General features: G+C 41.5%; 1 protein-coding gene and 1 long non-coding RNA gene across 3 annotated transcripts in view; both read left to right on the top strand.

Annotated features, from left to right (window-relative positions):
* The window catches only part of ROR2 (receptor tyrosine kinase like orphan receptor 2), a 164,174-nt gene that overhangs the window by 30,080 nt on the left and 106,138 nt on the right, over positions 1-27,956 (top strand). The window lies entirely within an intron of this gene.
* Positions 13,518-14,958, top strand: LOC309352254. Its single transcript, XR_014161200.1, has 2 exons — positions 13,518-13,619; positions 14,735-14,958. It is a non-coding gene; the product is annotated as an uncharacterized lncRNA (long non-coding RNA).

Here is a 27,956-nt window from a genome sequence, read left to right as displayed (position 1 = left end):
GCTCATTTATAAGCAGAAATTGTAGCCACAGGGAGTTTTAAGCAGGATCTGCACCACAGTAGGGTAGGAAGGGAAAATTTAACCATCCGCTGCTGTGGTCCGCACAAAATCCCCCCCCCCCCCGCAAAGTTCTTACTTGCTCTTGGAGGGAAGATTTCACTGGTTTCAGTTGGAAACAACAGCATTGGTGGGAGGAGAGCACAGCTTTCTACACTTCAGAATGCGGGGAAGCATTGAACTAATTGCTTTCTGCCTCCTGAGATTGTGATACAGCTCGTACTCCCATGGCTGCCATTTTGTGGTCCTCCTATGTTGTGATTTTGATGTTTCACATTGTTTTGATGGATTGACATTTGATTGCACTCTACTGTGTATTTTGTTGCAATATGCTGTCCATTGCTTTGGGCTGAAAAGTGGTATATAAATATATAAATAAATGCAAAGTAGTATTTACGTTTTTAAAATGTGCATGTTAATTGCATTCACACAATTAATATCACATGTAATTTCGACTTGGTAATTGTTTAAAATATTAGTAATATTTAAAATATTTTAAATACATGCTTCTTTAACTAATATTTCAAACAAATAACCAGAAATAATAGTAGATATAGGTCTGTGTTTGTGGCAGCGAAACGGAGGGAAGTAATTCCAGGAAGGTTTGTTAAGAGATGTATTTTGTAGTTTTCAAAGTGTGCGCCTTTAAATATTTATCTGGAAGGCACATGATTATCTTTAGTACACTGCAGCCCACAATTTGGGAACCTGCGTGGCACAGTCTAGATTATAGTAGTTTAATAGGCTAAAGGTTAATTTATTAAATACCTTAGCACCCTTAAAAATAAAATGTGAAGCGTGCAAGTGCTTAATGATTACCTGAACGCTTTTGTACTTATTGACTGAACACTGAGAGCTTTATTACTTTGTGAGATATTGGGTGGAGTGCTGCCTGCAGATTTTTACCTTCTGTCTCCATCAATAAAAGAGCTAAATAGGAACTTGCTTTAAAAGTAATGATATTGAAAAGATGAAAGCCTAAACAGTCACAGAAGGAAGCCAGAATACCATTTTGGAGGGCAACCAAAATGGTCAAAGGCCTGGAAACGATGCCTTATGAGGAACAGCTAAGGGAGCTGGACATGTTTAGCCTGGAGAAGAGGAGGTTAAGGGGTGATATGATAGCCATGTTCAAATATATAAAAGGATGTCACATAGAGGAGGGAGAAAGGTTGTTTTCTGCTGCTCCAGAGAAGCGGACACGGAGCAATGGTTCCAAACTACAAGAAAAAAGATTCCACCTAAACATTAGGAGGAACTTCCTGACAGTGAGAGCTGTTCGACAGTGGAATTTGCTGCCAAGGAGTGTGGTGGAGTCTCTTTCTTTGGAGGTCTTTAAGCAGAGGCTTGACAGCCATATGTCAGGAGTGCTCTGATGGTGTTTCCTGCTTGGCAGGGGGTTGGACTCGATGGCCCTTGTGGTCTTTTCCAACTCTATGATTCTATGATTCTATGATCATCTGTGAGAGAGCATGCCAGAGCTATGGGCCTGTTGTATTTTGGTCACCATGCACAATTTTGTGTCCCACAAGCATGGGTGCTTAAAGAAGTGCCTTTTTGTTGGTCCCAGAGGTTGCTGCTACAAACCTCGCCCACCAGACAAACGGTTTCTGGCAAACAAATTGTTCGTAGCTCTCGAGATCCTGCTGTTTTGCTTGGTTGTTGGGGATTCATATGGAACTTGTGTGGGTGTGCTATTCACATATCTGGCTTCCCATCCCATGCATGGAAATGTCCTGGGAAATACATGTATGCACTCCCAAGTTTTTGTGCTTGAAAGGTTCGGCTGGAGCTCTTTTTGCAGCCAGCTAAGAGTTCCATGCGAATGCAATTGAATAACCCTTGTGTTGTTTGATTTTCCTCCCTTGCCATCTGGTTTCTCTCTGTCTCTCTTCCTTTCAGGATAAAAAGTGTTTTTTCAGCTAACATTTTAAATGTCAGGCATGTCATCTGAACATTTAACTTGCTCTGAAACTTACTAATGAAATTTGTTTTCATGAAGAGGGGCCCTGTATCCTCGTCCGCACTTTTCTCTACTGGAAGCTGCAGACAGGTTAGAATGGCAGGAATGTAGTATCTGTTCTTTCATACCCTAATATTAGTTGAAGGTTCATTAAATTATAATACGGCAGTTAGGTTGCCTCGATTACCTGTGCCTCTTTCTGCAACTTAATTATCAGGCCAGAACTTAAGCCAGTCTCTCTCTCAGCATACTTGCGGCGAACACTTTCTTAACCACTGGCTAACTTTTGTGTTTTGTGTTTTGTGTTTTGTTTTTAAAAAAACCTTTGGTACTTGAAGACTTGGGGAAGTTAAACAAGAAAAAGAATTTATTTTAAGGAAAAAATTGGTAATACAAAAGATGTGTTAGGACAGGCATAGGCAAACTCGGCCCTCAAACTTTTGCTGTTGCTTAAAACCAGTGAATTAGGGCTGCTGAATTAAAAGAAAGAAGTGGCTTCAAAAACAGGGTTGGGAAGGTAAAAAGGTGGTTTAACAGTTTCATGGAGAATGAAGGGGAAGCCCCCATGGCGGTTAATGTAGGGCAGGGGTAGGCAACCTAAGGCCTATTCACTCCGGCCCACGGACTGTCTGGGAATCAGCGTGTTTTTACATGAGTAGAATGTGTCCTTTTATTTAAAATGCATCTCTGGGTTATTTGTGGGGCATAGGAATTTGTTCATTTCCCCCCCCCTCCAAAATATAGTCTGGCCCACCACACGGTCTGAGGGACGGTGGACCAGCCCATGGCTGAAAAAGCTTGCTGACCTCTGATGTAGGGGAATAGCAGGGGGATTAGCAAGACCCCAGTTGTTTATATATAGAGAGAGATAGTATAATTACTAAGGCTGCAATCCTAGGCACACTTCCCTAAAAGAAGTCCCACTGAACATAGTAGGGCTTGCTTCTGAGTAGCCATGCACAATCATTGAGCTGTTAGGGACTGAACTGCGAATCGGGAAGAATGTAGTTCACATCAAATCTGTTGTACACCAAGTACTCATGAACACAATGTACAAGGAAGTCTCCAGGATGTGGGTGCGCTGTGATCTAAACCACTGAGTCTCTTGGGCTTGCCAATCGGAAGGTCGGCGGTTCGAATCCCTGTGATGGAGTGAGCTCCCGTTGCTCTGTTCCAGTTCCTGCCAACCTAGCAGTTTGAAAGCATACCAGTGCAAGTAGATAAATAGGTACCGCTTTGGCGGGAAGCTTAACAGCGTTTCCATGCACTCTGGTTTCCGTCATGGTGTTCCATTGCACCAGAAGCGGTTTAGTCCTACTGGCCACATGACCTGGAAAGCTGTCTGTGGACAAACACTGGCTTCCTTGGCCTGAAAGCAAGATGAGCGCCACAACCCCATAGTCACTCTTGACTGGATGTAACCATCCAGAGTTCTGGATGTAACCATCCAGAGTTCCTTTACCTTACCTTACTAGGAAGTTTTTCTATGCAAGTGTCAAGGAAACAAATCTATCTCTCATTTCAGGAAGACTTCCAGAAGTTCTTGTTGGATTGTACACTAAGCAATTACACTTTTTCAAAATGTACCTATTTGAGAAATGGACTGTGATGGTTTTTTACAGTTTTCCTCCTCCTGAAATAGTTTAATATGTGTGTCCAACCTATTTGCCTCCTAAGTCAGGGAAGACAGATGTTCTCATCCCCATTGGGAAATTAGTCTCCATTCATTTTTTTGTCAGCCACGAAACTGGTCTGGGAGTTGTAGAAGTCCATCCTATAATACTATTCCATATGTTCAGCAAAGTATTCACGATAGGATCTTGCAAGATGGTCATTGGAATGTTTCCATTGTCTGTCATAAATTTAAAAACTGTAATGCCAGCTACTTTTTCAACGGATTCCATGGTTATGTATTTCATAAATATATGTAGGTACTTCTCTTGGGATGTTAAAAAGCACTACATGTAAAACTGGGAGAGGAGCTACGTAGAGATATATATATATATATATATATATATATATATATATATTAGAATATTTATTAAGGTTTTCAAGAAATAATACAGTGTAAAATAAAAAAAGAAAAAATAATGAAAATACAAAAGTACAAAAATACAAAAATAATTAAAAGAAAAACACATAAAATTTCCATTACTTATTTTCTTTTAACTTATTTTCCAGACCTCCTCATACCTCACTTTCTTGTATTCCAATTCAAATTGTTCAGCAAATCCTCACCATTAGTTTTTACTTATTTCTAAACCTTATTTTTCATCTAAACCTTATTTTTCATGAGATATTTATATTTAGTTCAGTCCTGGTTTCTTACTTTTCTCTATTAAAGTGGAGGAAACTTGGTGCATTTTAGACTGCAATGCTTTGCACACTTTCCTGAAAGTGAACCTTAACTGAACTCAGTGGGCCTTACTTCTGTGTAAACATGTACATGTATAGGGTTGTATTGTTGGGAGCGCATACTACAAAACAAATCATCCTCTATAAGCTCTGCTGAAGGATGGTGTATAAATTTTTTAATAAATACATCCCTGGAAGAACTATGTTGGATTCTTGATGTTATTTTTCATTATTACTTACATTTCCTAACTTACAACTACTGCCTAAGGGACACAGATTTTTGTGTAGGTAACAGTGCAAAAGAAACAAGTTACGCAGGAAGAAATGTTAAAACTACATGTGCAAAATGTTAAGATTCGCAGAGATTAAGCCATGGTAGTTTTCTTTTTAAATAACACAAATTGTACCAAGTAGTTACAAAGACTTATTTTATCTGATTTGAATAATATACAAGAGGAAAGGGCTAATAGTAAAATTATATGCTCTATAAAGTTGAGTTGGAAAGCTTTGTCTTCAGTTTCAGATTAATCTGCCTAATTACCAGGGTCCAATAAACCACATTGTGAACTTGAGTCCTACACCATAATATTCCACATTTTGGCTAACCCAGCAGTATTCTGTAGAACGCCCATGTGCTGGTCCATGTGATTTGAGGGCTTTTTCTGTATAACCCATAGACTACACGGTGTAGTCCTCTGGTCTGGTCACCCAGAGCTCGATCTGCTAAGAAGCTGGTGTGACAGACCACCCAAGATGGAAATGTCTGTTCTAGTTGTACCATCAGCTGCATTTCATATGTGACTTTCAACACACAGACCTCGAGAGTACGTTTTATTATTGCATAAATTGCCACAGCACAAAATGGTAGGCGGCCAGAGCTATTTCATGTGGGATATCTTCTATGCCATTTCAGGAGCCCTATTTTATGTGAATATTACTTGGGTCTTGGTGGAGTCTAGAATTAAAATAAATGGAAACACAAGTGAATGATCCCCTATCTCCCAAGTGAAAATATACCCGAACACAAGCTTTTCAGAATTACAAATTACTTCTTCAGATGAGCACTGTAATGAATCACTAGAACCATTTAATAGTCAGGCTGGAAGATATAGATTTTTGTTGCCTACCATTTAGCTCCTTTCACAGCCCAGTCAGCATGCAGGGAAATATTTGGCACGCTAATTTTCTGGCGTTGTTGTGGACATACTGTTTTAATTATTGTTCTGGAAATTTTAAAATAACACAGTCCTCTCGTGTGGGATTAAAATGCACTCCTCAAAGTGGCTTACAGAATACTGGAAATATACACAAAATAAGACATTAGCAACCTGAAAGAAAGGATAGGACAATTTTGTGAGGAAGAAGTATGGAGGAGGTACAAGGGTCCTGTTTCGATGGTCTCCCTGATGAGCCCCCTACCTGGCTTTTTTTGGAGGGGGGGTGCTTCTGGCAGCACAGTTTGCACCAGAGGAGTTGTAGTCCTTGGAGGATATAAATGGTGGTGTGGTAATATTTATTCATTTAGTGCTCTCCCTGCATGTTTTGTATAAAGATTCCCACCCTCAAGTCCTCACTTCGTTCTACCTTAATAACTTTACAGTGATGAGCCTCAAAGTTTTGCATCTTAAAATTTGAGATTTGAGTTATCTAGCTGGAATTTCTATAGCCCTGGTCCTGTGCCAAGACAGTCTGCAAAAGTTATCCAGAGTTTTATCCTTTGTTGTGGCTGTGGGGAGAGAGGAGGAATTGGGGAGATAAGTCATCTGGGTTGTCCATTGATTTCAATTGGGAGGGATATCTCATAATTTGCACACTCTCTTTTGAAGGCTTAGCTATACCATTGTCAAGGGTAATTCTGTGATAGCAGATTGTTTGCGTCTCTCAGTGGTGGATTCTTGGCAATCTGATCCCCCATCTAGCAGATATAGCTCTTAACAAAAAATAGCTCCGTAGACGAGTTACGCTGCTGAAAACAATAAAGCTAGGAACAACAGTGTTTTAGTGGTGATATTTGGAGTAGACACATTAAAATAATTTGTTGTGCGGGTGGGGGTCCTACTCTGAGTATGAGGCTGGATATCACCCTAGCTCTTCTTTGCGTTTGTATAAATGATATTATTGCCCCAATCCAGCAAAGGGAAATGTAGCTGTATTAGGAACAGTGTCTCAGGACTGTGAAACAGTGTTTCAGGACTAGACCTTCAAAGCATACAGTGGTACCTTGGTTGTCAAAAGTCTCAGAAGCTGAACGTTTCAGTTTTCGAACACTGAAAACCCGGAAGTAAATGCTTCTGTTTTTGAACACACCTTGTCCGCTGAACTTTCCCCCCAATTTTCTCTACTGAATTTGCAGACCGCCCTTTGCACCTTGGTTTTCGAAGGTTTTGGAAGTCGAATGGTCTTCTGGAACGGATTACGTTCAAAAACCGAGGTACCACTGTATTTTATTTTAGTAGTAGAAACTATGCCAATCCTTTCTGAGGAATTTATTAACTAACAAATCCATGTTTAAAACAAAAATATTTACACATCAGTGCTAGTGTATAGAAAATAAAGATACAGAAACAATATATCTTTTGTAAGAGGGAAAGAATAACCTCTAAGATTCTTCTGAATCCAATGCAGTGTTGTCCTAGAGGGATTAAAAATATTACAGGAAAAACATGTCAAGTTGATAACCTTTTGCTGGAGGATATTTTTCACTTATTGCTCTGCACCTTGCTGCACAATCAGTTATGGAGAAAAATGGCAAAGTCATTTGACTGTTGTGTACATTTCTGTTAACTGTCTACTTTCCGTGCCTTCATTTTGAAAGGGTTTTGTTCCATTGTTGTTTTTAACTTTTCATTTCTAAAGATTTTATTTTATTCCTCCCCAATTCAGGAAAGAATGTGGGGATTCAGTTACCTGGAGAACTTTGTTAGATGTCTGAATCGGGAATAAATCTCCAAAATTTTATTCTGTGCAAAATAAAGTGGTTCTCTGTGACCATGTGAATAGGATCCTTAATTGCAAGCAATGAAGTTATACCTTCTCAGACCTAGGCATATCTCCAGGGGTAGGGAATTCACTTAATCGTAAGTCTGATCTTTAGAGTAGGGATGGAGAAATATATGGTGCTCTGGGTGCTGCTGGACTTCAATTCCTATCAGCCAGTACAGCCTATGGTTAGGTAGGGACGTGTGGGTGGAGCTGTGGTCTAAACCACTGAGCCTCTTGGGCTTGCTGATCAGAAGGTTGGCGGTTCGAATCTCCGTGACGGAGTGATCTCCCATTGTTCTGTCCCAGCTCCTGCCAACCTAGCAGTTCAAAAGCATGCCAGTGGGTTTGAGCCCCACATTTGTCAAAAGATTCCTGCATTGTAAGGGGGTGGGCTAGATGACCCTCATGGTCCCTCCCAAACTCGATTCCCTAATTCTCTGATTCCATGAAACCAATACCCGCCTCCCACGGATCCCATCTATTCATGAATATCTACCTTTCACACATCACATTTGTGCACACGCAAACATCATTCTGCCTCAACCACATTTGAAACTGACCATGTACTCACACAAACATATACCAGCTGACATCCAAAAACATGATAACCATTCACATTCGTGCCCTGGCTTCAGTCCACAAACATCCACTGACTTCTGTTGACTGTCTTCCAAAGGTGAACTTCCATCAGCCGACATCCACAAACATCAGTCTGCTTTAGCCTTGTAGCCTCCACCAACTTCTGAATCCAAAAGCCACTGGCTTTCATCCACCAACATCTGCCAGCTTCTCTAAGGTCCATCATGAGACATCAGCCAGCTTCCAACCATGGATATCAGCAGCCTTCAAGCAAGCAAACTTGCCTTATTATCACTCCCTAGCATCCCACTGCCAGAGGATTGCCTCCTTCCATTCACCACTTTGCCTCCTCCAAGTGGAAGAAACCTGGGCAGTGCTGAATGTCACATCCATTGCCAGGTGTGTCCTGCTGGAAATAGAAAAGGGCTTTCCCCTTGGCCTGCCTTTATATCCACTCAGTTGCCAAGTGCTTTTGTGACATCACAAGAAACCCTCAGCCAATGGCAACAGCTGGGAGGCATTGTCTTCATTGCTTTGAGCCTCACAATGGCAGGTAGACCTATCAGTGATTGTGTGCTTGTTTATTTTGGACATGGGTGGTGTTGTGGTCTAAACCACTGAGCTTGGGCTTGCTGATTGGAAGGTAAGCGGTTCGAATCCCCGTGATGGGGTGCGCTCCCGCTGCTCTGCCGCAGCTCTTGCCAACTTAGCAGTTTGAAAGCACACCGGTGCATGTAGATAAATAGGTACCACTGCAGCAGGAAGGTAAATGGCACTCTAGTTTCTGCCACAGTGTTCCATTGCACCAAAAGCAGTTTAGTCATGCTGGCCACATGACCCGGAAAGCTGTCTGTGGACAAACACCAGCTCCCTCGGCCCGAAGTGACATCTGTGTCACAACCCCATAGTCACCTTTGACTAGACCTAACCATACAGGGGTCCTTTACTTTTACCTTTATGGTCAGGTATTATGAGAATTGTATTCCCACGATATATGGAAGGCTACAGGCTTAGGGACTTGAAACTAATGCAACAGAATAGTGACATAACAGAGTTTCCTGGGCTGATCCCCATTCAGAAATACCCCAGTATTTCAAAAGCTAGCATGTGAGGAAGGAGGTTAGCCTGCCTTTTCCACATGAAAATTTTCTACTATTTATTTATTCAATTTATAGACCGCCCTATACCTGGAAGTCTCAGCGCAGTTCACAAACAAGACCACAACATATAAAATCAAACCAAAAACAATAACCCAATTTTTAAAAAAACTCCAAAAAGAACCACATTCTAAAAGGGCATAGGAAGTCAATCAGATCAACCAAAGGCCTGGTTAAAAAGGAAAGTTTTTGCCTTGCACCTAAAGGTGTATAATGAAGGTGCCAGGCGGAGTTTCCTGGGGAGAGCATTCCACAGACGAGGAGCCACTGCAGAGAAGGGCCTGTTCTCGTGTTGCCACCCTCTGGACCTCTGGAGGAGGAGGAGGAACATGAAGAAGGGCCTCAGAAGATGATCTCAGGGTCTGGGTAGGTTCATACAGTCCTTGACGTATTGCAGTTCTGAGCTGGTATTCTGTTATTGTGCTAGATGTGTACATTTTCTCTAAAGAGCCATTCAGATGGTGAGACTGTTCCTGGTCTTGTACAATCCAAGAGAAGCTGTACTACTTGATTCTGTTGATTTATATAGATTGGCACCCAGTCAGGCATAGTCGTAATGTCACATTGACCGCAGTGTAACCTGCAACCTCTGCATCAGGCAGGGAAAATGTCATTAATTTTCTTGATAGGCGACACTTCGAGAAAATGTAGTTGAGTATCCCTTGAAAAAATATTTAGCATACTCGGTGGGAGGCTGAAATCCAGCTAGTATTTTCAGAAATGCTACCTGTCCCATATGCAGTGCCAGTTTATTTACAGAATATTCCTGTAGGGTCTCAGTGTGTGGAAGAGCTGGTGGCAACTGGGAAGGAAAGGCTTAGAATTGCTAAGCCTTGGGGAGACAGGCTCTGGGACAAAGGAAGTCTGTTCCAAAGAGACAGGTTTCACTTTAACTACAGCATAGCAAATCGCGCTGCTGGCTCTTAAAATTAAAAGTAGTTCTGGAACTAAATCCCAGGACCTTTGTCCAGTTTTAAGTATGCAACTTTATTGTTGTTGTTGTTGTTGTTGTTATTGTTGTTGTTGTTATTATTATTATTATTATTATTATTATTATTATTATTATTATTATTACTGTACCTTCCATGGCCTTAATGTGAGGACAGGATAGAAATTGACAGTAAGTAATCTAAAAGACTAACACGATTATACACCAGAATATTTAAAAGGTAAAATATATAGACGTTTACATAAGAAGCTTGATGATCAAGATATGAGAATTAGATTATCTGTGTCCAAAACAAAATGCAGTGTGGATATCATAAATCTAGCAGAACAGTGAACATCTGTTAAATTTTAAAACATCACATGTGAACACTTTGCCAATAGAAAATAGTTCTGGTGAAAGTTATTCTGGTCACCTTACTATTTTGGGTGTCTTGTCAAGTTGCTGGTTTTAGAGAACAACTGTCTGATCAAATGGTTTGCAGAGCATGAGCTGGTGGCTATTATAGAAATAATATGATTCTGCAGGGACATATTAGAGGATTGTATGTGTTTTAAAGTAGGGGTTTTTCTGTTTTTGTTTTATACTTAACTAAGTGCGAACATAACTTCCAGTTCAGTATTTATTGAGCGCTTCACTTTGAGGGTGAGGAACCGGTGACCTGCCAGATGTTTTTCGGCTGTAACTCCAATCTTCCCCAGTTAGCATGGCTAATGGTCACTGATGATGGAAGTTGCAGTTCAAAAAGATCTGGAAGGCCAGAGGTTCCCTGCCCCTCAGCTTGGACTTCCCTGAGCTTAGCCCTGGATCCTGTACTCATTAGGGGTGTGTTCATGTTTCTCACAGTGTGTATGCATTGCAGAGGGAGGTTGTGTCTGCTGGAAGCACAATTCAAAGTGTTGGTGCTAACCTTTAAGGCCCTAAACCAGGCATCCCCAAACTCGGCCCTCCAGCTGTTTTGGGACTACAACTCCCATCATCCCTGACCACTGGTCCTGTTAGCTAGGGATGATGGGAGTTGTAGTGCCAAAACAGCTGGAGGGCTGAGTTTGGGGATGCCTGCCCTAAATGGCCTTGGCCCAATATAGGAGCATCTCCACCCCCATCGCTCAGCCTGCACACTGAGGTCCAGTGCCGAGGGCCTTCTGCTGGTTTCCTCACTGTGAGAGAGGGCCTTCTCGGTAGTGGCATCTGCCCTGTGGAATGCCCTCACATCAGGTGTCAAGGAAATAAACAGCTATCTGACTCTTAGAAGACATCTGAAGGCAGCCCTATTTAGGGAAGTTTTTAATGTTTGATGTTTTATCGTGTTTTTAATATTCTGTTGGGACCCGCCCAGAGTGGCTGGGGAAACCCAGCCAGATGGGCAGGGTATAAATTATTATTGTTGTTATTGTTGTTGTTGTTGTTGTTGCTGCTGCTGCTGCTGTTGTTGCCTCTCCTTCAGCAGTGCTGTGAATAGGGCCTATGTGTATAGAGCTGCTCCACGTATTTGGAAACACTCAATTGTTTCAAAGTCCCTGAGTGCACACAGGAGCTCATATAGGAACTTTTCACACTAATGCCTAATCGGGGGGTGGTGGGAAGGCCAGTGTTAGAAATTAGCCAGGTGCATTTTGCTACTGGCGCGGGTTCTATGTGGAGAACTCTGGATGCCAGGTTGGTGACTGACATTTTCATTTGGGTGCCCTCACCAGCTTCCTTACGCAGAAGAGCTTATTTACTGTGTTTATATCCCACATTTTTCTCCAAGGAGTACATGGTTCACCCCCCTCCTCAGTTTTTGTTTTTTAAATAATTTTTATTAAAGATTTTCCTTGTTTACAAAAGTACATGCATTGTCTCTTTCTTCAGGTTGTGTTTTCTACAGATCGGGTTTTTAAAAAAATAATTTTTATTAAAGAATCCCCCTGCTCAGTTAATCCCTACAAGGACTCTGTGAAATAGGTAAGGAGATTGTGACTGACTCCAAAGTCACCCAGACATCGCAGGTCCACACAGAGCCAGCGTGGTGTAGTGGTTAAGAGGGGTAGTCTTGTAATCTGGGGAACCGGGTTCGCGTCTCCGCTCCTCCACATGCAGCTGCTGGGTGACCTTGGGCCAGTCACACTTCTTGGAAGTCTCTCAGCCTCACTCACCTCACAGAGTATTTGTTGTGGGAGAGGAAGGGAAAGGAGAATGTTAGCCGCTTTGAGACTCCTTCGGGTAGTGATAAAGCGGGATATCAAATCCAAACTCTTCTTCCTAGTCCAACACTCTAACCACTGCTCCACCCTGGCTTGCCTATCAGAAGGTTGGCAGTTCGAATCCCCGCGATGGGGTGAGCTCCCGTTGCTCTGTCCCAGCTCCAGTGCAAGTTTACTACTATTACTACAATTACTGCTATTAAAATTTGAATACAGCCCTTCATCCAAAGATCACAGGCCAGTTCACAACATTGTTGTTGTTTAGTCGTTTAGTCGTGTCCGACTCTTCGTGACCCCATGGACCAGAGCACGCCAGGCACTTCTGTCTTCCACTGCCTCCCACAGTTTGGTCAGACTCATGTTTGTAGCTTCGAAGACACTATCCAACCATCTTGTCCTCTGTCGTCCCCTTCTCCTTGTGCCCTCCATCTTTCCCAAACATTACAACATGAAAACAAAATACATGAGGCTCTTAATTTCAGGGTTGCTATTAAAAAACCTTAAAGAACATGAGAGGAAAGAAGTAACAGAAATGATAGGATCAGGGTCATGTGCTGAGCCCCAAATTTGGAAAAAAATTCCTGCATTGTAAGGGGTTGGGCTAGATGACCCTCATGGTCCCTCCCAAAATTGATTTCCTTATTCTCTGAAACCTATATCCCTCTTCCCATGGGTTTCATCTATTCTTTCACACATCACATTCGTGAACATGCAAACACCATTCCGCCTCAACCACATTTGAAACATCCCATGTACTCACACATATTCCAGCCGACATCCAAAAACATGATAACCATTCACATTCGTGCCCTGGCTTCAGTCCACAAATATCCACTGGCTTCTGTTGACTGTCTTCCAAAGGTGAACTTCCATCAGCCGACATCCACAAACATCAGTCTGCTTTAGCCTTGTAGCCTCCACCAACTTCCGAATCCAAAAGCCACTAGCTTCCATTCACCAACATCTGCCAGCTTCTCTTAGGTCCATCATGAGACGTCTGCCAGCTTCCAACCATGGATATCAGCAGCCTTCAAGCAAGCAAACTTGCCTTATTATCGCTCCCTAGCATCCCACTGCCAGAGGATTGCCTCCTTCCATTCACCAGTTTGCCTTCTCCAAGTGGAAGAAACCTGGGCAGTGCTGAATGTCACATCCATTGCCAGGTGTGTCCTGCTGGAAACAGAAAAGGGCTTTCCCCTTGGAAAAAAGTTGCCAAGTGCTTTTGTGACATCACAAGAAACCCACAGCCAATGGCAAAAGCTGAGGAGGCATCATCTTCATTGCTTTGAGCTTCACAATGGCGGGTGGACCTATCAGTGATTGTGTGCTTGTTTATTTGGGACATGGGTGGTGCTGTGGTCTAAACCATTGATCTTGGGTTTGCTGATCAGAAGGTAAGCGGTTCAAATCCCTGTGATGGGGTGAGCTCCCGTTGCTCTGTACCAGCTCTTGCCAACCTAGCAGTTAGAAAGCATGCCAGTGCAAATAGAATAAATAGGTACCACTGCAGTGGGAAGATAAATGGTGTTTCTGTGCACTCTGGTTTCCGTCACAGTGTTCTGTTGTACCAGAAGTGGTTTAGTCCTGCTGGCCACATGACCTGGAAAGCTGTCTGTGGACAAACGCTGGCTCCCTCGGCCTGAAAGTGAGATGAGTGCCACAACCCCATACTCGCCTTTGACAGGGGTCCCTTACCTTTACCTTTTTTATCTGTTTTATCAGTACTTCTGTTATGGGGCAGCCGTATAAATTAAGTAGGTACATGGATATGGGGAAAGCAAAAAGGAAAAATATTTTCCTTTAAGCTTGCATTGGTTTTATTCTGAATTGTTTTATTTGATGTTTTAATGTGTTGTAGAGCGCTTTGAGTTTTTTCCCCTTTAAAATATAAAGTAGCATAGAAATGAAACTAATAATAACCATAACAAGAAAGTTCACTGGAGGGGGGGAAAATGGTGCCTAGACGTTCTGTTGTGGCCACTGCAACCTTCGTATAAGAAACCATTTGGCGATTAGCTTAGTTTCTGTCACTGGCTGGAAGGCATGGTTGGCAACAGTGGAGAGGTGCCAGCACGCCCCATTCTTACCCCCTTTCTCGAGTGGGCACTAGAACACCACTATGTGGGTGGTGTTATCCTGCACTGGCTGCAAGAAGAGGAAAATATTATTCTTTAACTGTGCTTTGAAACTGTTCAGGTTCATTGGTATTGTTTAATTTTAGAAAGCAATGCATTTTAGTAATGGAAACTTTTCCATGGAAAAAAGCATAGTAGTGGGAAAATTTTCCCATCCCATGCCTCTGCAGAATATGTGCACTGTGTTTCCCCCAAACAGCTGAATGACCACAATAAGACCCCTTAACATCTATAGTTAGAGAAAAGCGTGTTTAGGTTAAAGGGGAAATTTCCAGGGAGCCTTGAGCCTGGATACCTCTTTGCTTTAGATATTGAGCACAGTGTGAATCCAAGAAAAACCTTGTTCCTGAGCCAGCTGTGCCCTTCCTCTCTAGATGAATCTCGTGGCAAGTTGTAACCTTTGAAATGAGGTATGTTACCCAAAGGAAAAGGGAAGGCTACGGAGAGAAATTAAGTGAGGTAGAGCACGACTCTGTTTGCTGGGGCCAAGCCAAGTAGGAAAGTGGACGCATGTCAGAAGTGATTAAAGAATTCTTCACTGTAACAGCACAGCCCATGTATAATGGTGACGGAATGAAGGGAGCCTAATATGAAAAAGGGGGGAAAAAATACAGGTTTGGACTGAGCATCATTATGCATTAATCAGCTTTAAATCATAGATTAAATTGTTCTTTAAAAAAATCAATAACATTTTCCCCTTAACAATAATTTTAAATACAATGTTTTCATCCAAAATAAAGTATTATTATTATTATTATTATTATTATTATTATTATTATTATTATTAATAATATACCACTCTATAGCTGGGGGTCTCAGGGCAGTTCCAGGGGAGGGGGGGAGAATGTCACTCTAGTTTTTTGCTATTATGTGAAAAAAGAACAAATGAAAATGGCAATTGGGGGGGGTGTAGAATCTCAATAAGTGAATTATTTTATAATTGCTTCCTTCTCCTCAATATTTGGACTAAGAGAGCACTTGGAGAATCAGGCTAATATATATTGAGCACCTAGTAATCATAGAATTGTAGAGTTGGAAGGGACCACAAGGGTCATCTAGTCCAACCACCTGCAATGCAGGAATCAAACAAGCTCTCCTTCCAGTAGGCTGGCTTTGCAAAGCTTGTTTGCAATGACACTGCCAGTCCTTGGAGATGGGGGCGGACTGAGAGCCAGCTTGGCATTAGACTCTCAGATGCGTTCCCAGAAAGGAGGATGTTCTCGATTGTGGACAAAACAGAGTGCTTTCGGAAGTGGCAGAGAGATATTTCCAAATTTGTCTGGCAGGGCAAAAAGCCCAGAATTAAGTTTAAGATATTAACTGATGCGAAAGAAAGAGGGGGCTTTGCCCTGCCAGACTTAAGGTTGTACTATGAATCAGCAGCTTTTTGCTGGCTAAAAGATTGGCTGCTTCTCGAAGACACTGATGTACTGGACTTGGAAGGTTTTAATAATGCTTTTGGTTGGCATGCATATTTATGGTATGACAAGGTTAAGATCAATAGGACTTTCAAGAACCATATTGTCAGAAAAGCAGTGTTTAATGTCTGGACAAAATACAAAGACTTATTGGAAAATAAAACTCCAAGGTGGCTCTCACCATTGGAAGCTAAGGCCCGGAAAAGACTCAATATGGAGGCCAAATGGCCGAAGTATTGGGAAATATTAGAAAAAGATGGAGATAACTGGAAATTGCAGAGTCAGGAGAAAATGAAAGACAAAGTGCGAGATTGGTTACATTACGCTCAGATTAAAGAAGTTTTTAAACTTGATAAAAAGTTAGGATTCCAGGTGGAAAAATTGAAGTTAGAAACGGAATTGTTAGAGCCTAAGACTAAGGTACTTTCAAGAATGTATAACTTGCTGTTAAAATGGAATACACAAGATGAAACGGTCAAATCGGCTATGATAAAGTGGGCACAGGACATTGGATATAATATCATGTTTGAGGACTGGGAGAGGTTGTGGAACACTGGGTTGAATTTCACTGCATGTAATGCTTTGAAAGAAAATGTTATGAAAATGGTATATAGATGGTACATGACCCCAGTCAAACTTGCAAAAATATACCATTTGTCTGATAACAAATGTTGGAAATGTAAAGAAAGTGAAGGAACGTTCTTTCACCTCTGGTGGACCTGCCCTAGAGTGAAGGCTTTCTGGGAAATGATATATAATGAGCTGAAAAGGGTATTTAAGTATACCTTCCCTAAGAAACCAGAGGCCTTCCTTCTGGGTATTGTCGGCCAGAGGGTGTTAAAGAAGGACCGAACATTTTTTATGTATGCAACAACAGCAGCAAGGATACTCATTGCTAAGCACTGGAAATCCCAAGATTTACCCACACTGGAAGAATGGCAGATGCAACTGATAGACTACATGGAACTGGCCGAGATGACTGGCAGAATCCGAGACCTGGGAGAGGAGACGGTAGAAGAAGACTGGAAGAAATTTAAGATTTATCTACAAAAATATTGTAAATTGTATGAATGTTAAGAAGGATGCTAGATTATAAATAACTTGGCACCATTAAGCTAGATGAAGTGAAGTATGAAGATAAGTTAAATTTAAGAAAAGACAAATTTTGGATAAGTATTAGGCTAAATTTAAATTTTTAAGGTTTGAACAAACGATATCTAAAATTAGAGACACAACATTGGAAAATTAGATAACAAGAATGGAATTAAGGAGATAAATTGCTGATTAAATTTTTAGAAACTAGGAACGCAGGAGCGGGGGATGTGAGGAAGTCCAAAGAAGTTAAGAAAATATGTTTATGATATGTGTTACTTTGTTTCGTTATTTGTACTGTAATTAAAAAAAAAACCTTTAATAAATATTTATTAAAAAAAACAAAAACGGAAAGGAGGATGTTCTCAATGGCTGGAGGCGGCTCCTTTGTAGGAGGCATTAGACTTGGGATATCCAGAGTCTTGCGGGCAGCATGCTTCCTTACTGCAGGGAGTGCTATTATAACAACATAAATGGGATTGATCACATGGATGTCTCTAACCAAGTTGGTATTTTTCTTCTTTGGCGATCACTTGTAGCCGAGTAAGAATGTTATCCATAAACACGGTCTTAACTGTGGGTCCGTAAGTGACTGTGGAGGCTAATTCTGGATCCACACATCCTTCCACAGTGGGGACATAGGTTTCCGGGCGGGAGTTGATCACGGTGAGGGTTTGCCAAGCATGCCTTCCTCTTAGCGCATTTCTCCCTTATGTCCTGAGTTTGAGCGTCTTCAAAACCCATGATTCCTTTGGTCAAGGCTATTCTCCAACTGGAGCGCTTGCAGGCCAGTGTTTCCCAGTTGTCGGTGTTTATACTACATTATTTTAGATTTGCCTTGAGAGAGTCTTTAAACCTCTTTTGTTGATCACCAGCATTATGCTTTCCATTTTTAAGTTCGGAATACTGTAGAGTAGTTGCTTTGGAAGACGATAATCAGGCATCTGCACAACATGACCAGTCCAATGAAGTTGATGTTGAAGAATCATTGCTTCAACACTGGTGATCTTTGCTTCTTCCAGTTTGCCAGTCTTCCGAAGTGACGTGTAAAATTTTTTGGAGACACTGTTGATGGAATCTTTCAAGGAGTTGGAGATGGCGTTTTTAAGTGGTCCATGTTTCACAAGCATACAGTAAGGTTGGTAGTGCAGTAGCGTTGTAAAGAAGCATTTTGGTTTCCCTGCAAATGTCCCGGTCCTCAAACACTCTGCACTTTAATCGGAAGAAAGCTGCACTCGAAGAGCTCATGCAATGCTGGATTTGGTACCTCCTTTCTGGCAGTGTTTCTATTGGATGGTTTCGACCCACATGATTGGCCATGCCCTTTGGCTTGCAATATTTGTTGCTTCCTACATCCCTACACTTTGGGATTCAACACGGGGTCATAACTGCTCTGTGGAACTGCACTTACTATAAAAAAGTAATATCTTTAACAGGTAGCTATTGCATGCAAGCATTCACCACATCGACAGGGCTTTATTGAATAATTTTACACGATAATTCTAATCAGGAATGCTTTTATGCACATGGGAGCTTATTGCACACTCAGCATTGAATGTTTGCATTCTGCTTGGAAGCTCTGCTTAACTGGGATTTAAAATACTACAGGAAGTGCCGTTAGGAGGTACATTCCTGAAGAACTCAATTACTAAATTTGCAAGCTATTTAAGAAAATAAATCGGGTCTGGCAAAGGGCTTATAAACCTCCTGCAGCTCCATTTGTTTTCTACGGGAGAAGAGAGGAACCCAGTCTGAAGGATTTGGGGGAGGGGGAGAGACTCATGTCACAAACTTAAAATTCTGCTTGTTGGATTAACTTCAGTTTAAAGCCAGGGGTCAGCAAACCTTTTCAGCAGGGGGCCGGTCCACTGTCCCTCAGACCTTGTGGGGAGCCAGACTATATTTTGAAGAAAAAAATGAATATCTGACTTTTAGATGGCCCTCTGCCTGGTTCCCTGCAATCTCACTTCTTGCAATGAAGGAACCGCCAGAAGGCCCTCGGAGCTGGACCTCAGTGTCCAGGCTGAACGATGGGGGTGGAGACGCTCCTTCAGGTATAGAGGGCCGAGGCCGTTTATGGCTTTAAAAGTAAGCACCAACACTTTGAAATGTGCTCAGAAACGCACTGGGAGCCAATGTAGGTCTTTCAGGACTGGTGTTGTATGGTCTCGGCGGCCTTTCCCAGTCACCAGTCTAGCTGCCACATTCTGGATTAGTTGTAGTTTCCAAGTCACCTTCAAAGGTAGCCCCACGTAGAGCGCATTGCAGTAGTCTTATTGAAGTCTTCTAATGATAATGTTTATATTTAAAAGATCTTAACAATAATGAGCATATTAAAGGGTTTTTTTTAACAAAATGTGGTCACAGCTTCTGATATGCTTTATTTTTGTTTTAAAAGAGCCCTTGGTGCTACAGCCAATAGCAAATAAACACAGCGTCCCCTGAAATGCAATTGGGCATGTCGGATTGCCCTGCTGTGGTTTTGGGTCCCTCGCCACATCGAACGAACACAGATGCCTAGATGTTCTGTAGCTCCATTATTTAAGAACTAAGATATTTAAGAACCGTGACAACTTAAGTCCTCACAAGCTCATGGTGGCGTCGTGAGTTCCAGCAGCTTTTGAAGCATTTGTTTGTTTATTAAATTTAAATCAACAAGGGCAGCTTTCACATGGAAATTAAACAAACGAATAATAATTTATTTCAATTTGAATCCTGCCTTTATCTGCCATGATCCCAGGGCAGGTTATGAGACAAACCAAACATCATGACAATAAAATTTGAACATGAGATTTTAAAAAATCCAATAATCAGTTAAAAATGGGCTGATAGAGCAATGTGTCAGTTCAGAGCTGGTTCACCATATCAATCTCCCATGGGCAAAAGCTATGTCCTCAATTGGCACAGGATCAGTACCAGTTGCATCTCGTGAGGATAGGGCATTCCTGAAGCACGTAGCCACCACAGAGAAGAAGACTGTCAGTAATGTCTACACTGACTGCCTGGGACGCAGGTTGCGCTGTGCTCTAAACCACAGAGCCTCCTGGGCCTTGCCGATCAGAAGGTCAGTGGTTCAAATCCCCATGACAGGGTGAGCTGCCATCGCTCTGTCCCAGCTCCTGCCTACCCAGCAGTTTGAAAGCACACCAGTGCAAGTAGATAAATAGTTATCGCTGTGGCGGGAAGGTAAACTGCGTTTCCGTGCGCTCTGGTTTCCATCACAGTGTTCCATTGTGCCAGAAGCGGTTTAGTCCTGCTAGCCACATGACCCAGAAAGCTGTCTGTGGACAAACACCGGCTCCCTCAGCCTGAAAGCGAGATGAGCACCGCAACCCCATAGTCGCCTTTGACTGGACTTAACTGTCCCAGGGCCCTTTACCTTTACCTTACACTAACTGCCAGTGTGAGAGGCTCTCTATGGTTTCAGATAGGGGCCGTTCCCAGCCCTACCTTGCAACTTGGACCTGCTGCGTGCAAAACAGATGCTATACCACTGCAGTATGGCCTTCCCCTAAGAACTGTACCTGACTTTGCTGTGTGGCAGGCATAAATCTATCAGGTTCTGCTTGATGAGGATGATTTATGTTTTTCAATTTTATACATTCCAATAATTTGACAATAATTTTAACATTTCAAAACTTGACTTCCTTCCCCCTCTTTCTGCGGTTCCTTAAATTTATTTTTTATATTTTCTGCATATTCCACATTAACTTAACATACTCATGCATTCATCTACTTTAAATATATACTCTTATAAAACTGCAGGTTATTACAGCAATCCTGCCAATGTTATCTGTTTACAGTTTATTTGTAAATAATCAATAAACCATTTCCATTCTTTTAGAAAAAGTTTATCTTGATTTCTTATTTTTCCGGTAAGTTTCGCCATTTCGGCGTATTCCACAAGTTTTTGTATCCATACTTCTTTTGCTGGGACCTCTTCTTCTTTCTGTTTTTGGCAAGTAACATTCTTGCTGCTGTAGTCACATACATGAATAAATTTCTCCACAGTTTGGGTAGTTCTGTCCCTATAATTCCCAAAAGGAACACTTCTGGGTTGTTGTTTTTCAAACATTATTTTAAGCATATTTTTCAATTCATTATACAGTGGTGCCTCGCAAGACGAAAAGAATCCGTTCCGCGAGTCTCTTCGTCTAGCGGTTTTTTCGTCTTGCGAAGCAAGCCCATTGACGGCTTAGCAGATTAGCGCTGTTAGCGGTTTAGCGGCTTTTAGCAGCTTTTCGGCTTAGTAGATAAGCGGCTTAGCGGCTTAGAAAAAGGGGGGGGGAAGGGAAAAAAACCCGCAGGAACTCGCAAGACATTTTCGTTTTGCAAAGCAAGCCCATAGGAAATTCGTTTTGCGAAGCACCTCCAAAACGGAAAACTCTTTCGTCTAGCGAGTTTTCCGTCTTGCGAGGCATTCGTCTTGCGGGGCACCACTGTATATCATTTCCCAGTAAGCTTTAACCTTGCTACATGACCACCACTGCTGTCGGTGGTCTTGTGGTTGATAGATAGGCAGCTTCCTGCATTTCCCTGAAGGAAGGAGGCACAATTGTCCCTTTCCTATGTTTCACTGAAACCACAAAAGCAAGAGTGTGAGGTTCATGTCTGCATTTGCTGTGGCTACGTGTTGTAGGAAGGTCGCCTAAGAAAATGACTTGACTTATATGTGGTGGACTTGTAAAAGGGTAAAAAGAGAATTGGGAAACGATCCATAATGAATTGAAAAAAAAAGTTTAAAATTATTTTTCCAAAAAAACAAAACAAAACCCCGGAGTCTTTTTTGTTGGGGATAATTCAGATGGAAATTCCCAGGTGTCAAAAAAGGTTCTTTATGAATGCCACTACTGTGGCCCGTGTTTTGTTAGCCCAAAAATGGAAAATGAGAGAAGCCCCAACCAAAGAAGAATGGCAACTTAAACTGATGGAATATGCGCAGCTTGCGGATTTAACATATAGAATAAGAGAACAAGAAGAACATACATTTAAAAAAGATGGGGAAATGTTTATTGAATATATGGGGGGAAATTGTGTATATTTGAAAACGTGGGCAGCATTAAGATAAAATCAGCAGTGTAAACAAGTTTTGATAGATGTAATAATAGAATACTGAATGGTTTAGTTTATGTAAAATATGCAGGGATTTATGATACACACAATGAGCCATGGAACATTTTAAGGTTGTTTAAATGAATCTTTTAAATTGTAAAACAGAAAATTTAATAATTATAATATAATATAACACACACACAGTTGTTTCCTATACCTCCCTGACTCTCCACGATTTCATATGGAGATGCCGGGGATTGAACCCAGGACCTGTTGAATGCTGAGCAGATGCTCTGCCACTGAGCCATGGCACCTCTCCAGTGCAATTGGCCCAGTGGCAAGACCTTGAGAAGAGACTTCCAGAACATAATTCGGGCTCTTTTAGAAAACCTGAATCACTTCCTACACCATGTATTCCTCAACAATTATGGGCTTAGTTGACCTGTGGTGTCTCATACCACCCCATGATCTGATTTCACCCTTATTGAAAGGAATGAGAAGGTGAAACTACCAAACACCTAAGATAACTGGGGTCAATTCTGTCCTCAGTGACTTCTGAAAACAGAGTATGGAAAATAACTTTGCAATTTCCCTGATCATAAATTACATTTTCTATGGTTATATTTCAAGAGCACTGGAGTTAGGTTTTTTTCTGTTTTAGTAATTTCCCACCATAAATTCTTTTGTGTGCTGCCAAGGGTCTGTTGGAGCTCAGGGGTGAAATAGGGGGTCAATTCTGTTTCTACTTGGCTTTATTTTGACTTAGAGCACCTATTTTCTAATTTGTAATACTCATTTAAGAAACTAAAAGAAAAGCGTTTTTAGACCTTGAAGTACATAGGACCTCTTTCATTATTTACTATCATCCCAGAAATTCACCTAGGCATTGTTTTTTGTTATGATATGAGCATAATAAACATTTCACTTAAGCATCTCCTCTGTTTTCTTCTTCAGGCTTCCTGATAGATCCACGAGAAACTTTAGTTAACTTTACGGGATTCAGTGTACTCCAACATTAGACTATGTTTTTGGAATGCAGTAACAAAGAAACCTTTAAAAAAATTATGTTGGAATTTTGAAATCAATAATATATTGATTTCCAAGCTAGGAGTGGCCTAGCAGAGTGAAATTGCAAAAACATAAAAAAATAAAAAAGGTGTGGGAGTGATAATGAAGTTTTGATTTTAAAGTTAATTTGTGGGGGTTACCATATTTTTCGCCCTATAGGACGCACTTTTTCCCCTCCAAAAATGAAGGGGAAATGTGGGTGCGTCCTATGGGGCGAATACAGGCTTTCGCTGAAGCCTGGGGATCTTAGTGTCAGATCTAAGCCTAGAAGCATGTAAACCAATAGCTAAGGACATCCCACCTGAAAAAAAGGTTTTCTGCAAGGGGTGCCCAAACCTTTTCCAAAGAGGGCCAGATTTGATGAAGTTAACATGCGGGAGGGCCGACCAAAGTTGTTGAGTTTTTAGGATTATTATTTTTTTTTACAATTTTACCCCAGAGATTTTGACCCAGGACATAAACTGCCATGGGGGCCAGATTAAATTGACCGGCAGCTGGATTAGGCCCTCAAAATGGACTTTGGACATGCCTGGCTAAGGAGATAGTGCCTGAAAACATGTACAGAATTCCCCAAACTCCAGCATATCTGGAATTTGTGACAGAAAATAAACCAATAGACAAATCATTTTAAACATCAGAAACACCTGCTCTTTTAAGCATGATCTTCATGGTTCCATAAGGTAATTTCTGCAGGAGTGAGGTTTTTAACTCACCTTTCCCATTGGCGGTGATTTTTCGTTGCCTGTTGAGGTAAAATAAATTGCAGGTTTCTGTAAGTAACAGAGGAAGGCTTGGGGGCATAGTCTGAGCAAAGCAGGAAGAAGGAATCTTGTGAAGTCTTGAGTAGTATCTCTGTTCTTGTCATTGTACAAGGCAGATGAAAGTCAATTTGTCAGAAGTAATTTATAACTTGTATTTTCTGAAAAGGACACTTCTTTCAGAGCACACAGCCAGCGGTGATGCTATATCTTAGATGCTTAGACATTCGTTTCACTTGTCTCTGCTGCGAAGCATAAATTATATGCTTCCTTCATTACTCGTTTTGAATTTTTGAGTGCATTTGAAGCAGGTGTTGCTGTCTGAGAGAGGCAGAGGTACAATTGCAAATTGGAGAACAGCCATATTGGGTTCCATCTTGAATTTCAGATACAGCTCAATTGTTCATCGCTTAGGTAAAGTGAAATTTATATTCAGTATTACAAAATATATAAAATTCTGCCCATGAAACTAACTTCATTCTCTCGGCCTGCAAACGAGAAAAATCTGCCTTTCTATGTGAGATATCATTTCAGGACAAAAAAATCACGGGTCTGAGTTGTAAGGCTGCTGTCTTAAGCATATTAGGATATAATTCCACAGAAATCTGTGAATTTGCCTTTAAAAGGGGAATGAGATTAAAAGATAACCATATTTCCTGAAATTGAGTTGGTATTCTCATTCTTTTCCTGTGTTAAAGTCTGTGTAGGTTACGTAAGTACACCTTGAAAGTATTCATATTCCACAATAGATTGTCCTACAGCTGTGTACGAGAAGGCCACTTACTGCCTTGAAACAGCTCTTACTAAAGCAGCTAGTAATAGCTTTGGACCATAAACATTAAATAGAAGCTAAAATTGCTATAATCAAAAACTGCAGGTAATTAAGAGAATCCTCATCCAGCCACCACAAGAAAACCAACTACAAGTTTGGTGGCCATAGATCTGAATGTTCTTTAGATGGTGTTTTGTGCACCTGGGGAAAACATTTATGCACACCAACACCAGGTTTCACTTAAAATCTATTCCACGACTGTAGCCAGAAGCAATTCCATGCTGCCTGAAATAATGTATTCCAGATATCTAAAATGGGAAGGAATTATCTTCCTTTTGACAACCGCATTTTTCATTTGATTTGGCTTTTGACTGCATGCTAAAATACTTTCTCCTTAGACAAACCATCTGTTATGGAAATGCTGTAATATTTTATCTTACATTTTTGAAAGAGTGTATGACTTAGTTATGAAGCTTATTATTAGGGCACTGGTAATTTAGGATTGCTTTGGCTGAGTTGATGCAATACTTTATGTTGGCATTTTTTTATAATTACTAATGAATTGGTATATAATAACTGCTGTGTGAAGCTGAGCTGGTTCACAGATGCACACCCATCACTGCTGAGTTACTGTGTGAATAATAATAATAATAATAATAATAATTTATACCCCGTTCATCTGGCTGGGTTTCCCCAGTCACTTTGGGCGGCTCCCAACAGAATATTATAAACAATAAAACTGTTAGAATTCCTGCTCCATCATTGCAGTCATGGGATTTTTGTCTATCATCTGACGGTGTATGTTTCGACTCCACAAAGTGGGAAGTGACGGAGACAGGATGTTTGTGTTACTGTGTTCCATGAAGTGGGACTATTGTCCTTTGTCCTTTCTCTTTGCTATCTGATGCTAGAGAGAAAGGGAGCCATGTTGCAGTGCTCCGTGTGTGTTTATAGGTAAATAAAGTAGATTAGCCAAAATGCTGAGTTGCTGAGGTCTGTTACGCAACTGCAAAGACTCTGTGGATCCCTAGGTATGCCGGTGACTGTTGGCATTGGTCACTGTAATGTTCAGGTTGAAGAAAGCTTTGGAAGCTCCCAAGCAACCGACCAAGAGGGAGAGAACATGCCAGTCGGGCATGTGTCTCTGCTCCTGACAAAAACATCAAACACTAAAAACTTCCCTAAACAGGGCTGCCTTTAGATGTCTTCTAAAAGTCAGATAGTTGTTTATTTCCTTGACATCTGGTGGAAGGGTGTTCCACAGGGCTGGTGCCAGTACTGAGAAGGCCCTCTGCCTGGTTCCATGTAACCTCACTTCTCGCAATGAGGGAACTGCCAGAAGGCCCTCAGAACTGGACCTCATTGTATAGCCGTTGGTGATTCTGTCAGTTTGCATTTCTTAGTGCAGAAAGTATTGATCTAATGTGTAGAGATCATTCCTATTCTAGTTAATTCAAGAGGGTTATGCAAGCTTCTGGAGGCTTCTCTGTGTGAAAGAAACAAGCAGAAGGTTCATGATGTTTGGATTATACCTTCAGAGAAGCTGAGTACAGCTGGCTTAAACTGGTTCTGCTTTCTCTTTCGGTCAAGGTCATGCTGACTATAATAAAAAGGCCAGAAGGAGCCTGGGTTTCACTTTCTTCCTATCTCTCTTTTCCTTCTGGTGTGGTGTTCTGTACATAGTATACTTAGTGTTGAGGTTTTAGTCTTATTATAAGTTATTGTAAGTTTAAGTTAAGTCTGCTTCAACTGGATTTCTTATGGACAGTGCCAATCCTGAATGTATTGGATTTGTGACCATTATGCTCATTTGCCTTCAGTTGCAGTAAAGCTCTGTTGGATGAAATATTAATTGCCTCTGGTCTATTGTTTGGGAATTCTGCAACGTGTTTAAGTTTTTACTCTGCTCACTATACGTCAGAGTTCTGCTCTGGATCAATATTGAGTAGAATTTCATAACAAATTTGGCATTCCTTTTTTAGAAAGGTTTGATAAGAGCAAAAAGTAAACAAGTGTAGGATTGAATCCAGAGAAAGTTAAATATTCTTTAGTCCAGAGGTAAAGGTAAAAGTAAAGGGACAGGGACCCCTGACCTTTAGGTCCAGTTGTGGATGACTCTGGGGTTGCGGCGCTCATCTCGCTTTACTGGCTGGGGGAGCTGGCGTTTGTCCACAGCCAGCTGGTCATGTGGCCAGCATGACAAAGCCGCTTCTGGCGAACCAGAGCAGCACATGGAAACGCCGTTTACCTTCCCGCCAGGGTGGTACCTATTTATCTACTTGCACTTTGACGTGCTTTCGAACTGCTAGGTTGGCAGGAGCAGGGACCGAGCAACGGGAGCTCACCCCATCGTGGGAATCGAACCACTGACCTTCTGATTGGCAAGCCCTAGGCTCTGTGGTTTAGACAGGGGTAAACAACCTAATGCCCATGGGCCACAAGCAGTCCACAGGGGTCATTTAACTGGTCCACGAGCCGCCCCCGAACCGAGCCGGCTAAACCAGCACAGCACAGCACAGCACGGGGACTCTCTTCTTAAATCTTAAATCAGCAGATCTAAGACTGTGTATGCCTTACCACCGCTTCCCCTCCCCCCAAATATATTATTTTCAGTCCTGTCTTTGGGGCTGTGTTGTGATAGTAGCATTGAGGGACTATTGCAGAGCACTTTGGCAGTTAGCCTCTGTGTCTGCCTTATGGTTTGTTTTTTTAATCTGTTGAGAGATGCCATCAGGTGATTTGGTGTGACGTGTCATCAATATCTTGATGACACCCTGTTCTATCTTTCAGTTTCATCTCGAATCGTGGGAGGAAGTTCAGATGCTGGACCATTGCCTGGAGGTGGTAATGGGATGGATACAGATTGAAAAATGGAAGCTGAATTCCGACGAAAAAGTGGCGCCGATATTTTATGTTTCATCTGCAGTTTTATATTGTAATGTTACCCACCATAGGACCATTGTGGAAGGGTTGAGTAAACATATAAATATACTGCCAGTGGGAACACTGGTGTGGGGAGGAGGGCTCTTTAGTGGTTGTGCCCACCCTTCTCTGTGGATAGAGAGGCATCTTTTCCCAATCCTAACCCCTTTCAGAAGATCTAGGTATTAGAATTGCTGTGTTGGTCATGCCAACATTGTTCCCTTTATTTCAACAGAGCTATAAAGGATAATGACCCTCCTTTAGATCTGACTGATTGTCTTGGTTCTGAAAAACAGAATGCATTTCCTACTATTTTTATACTGATCTGCAAACTATGATTATTTGCACATCAAAATTGAAGCATGTTTATTTTGAAATAGGACCGTTTGATCTCCATGGGATTTGCCTCCAAGCCAAAATGTTTACAATGATAGCCTTTCACAGTGGGCTCATCAGAGCTGGATACCTCTGACCACAATATGTTGTGTGGGAAAAGAATTGCGCCCATACCCAC

Source organism: Podarcis erhardii (genome assembly GCF_964252035.2).
Source record: "Podarcis erhardii genome assembly, chromosome: 11".
In the NCBI taxonomy this organism is placed as follows: domain Eukaryota; kingdom Metazoa; phylum Chordata; class Lepidosauria; order Squamata; family Lacertidae; genus Podarcis; species Podarcis erhardii.
This window is presented reverse-complemented; position numbering and strand designations above follow the sequence as displayed.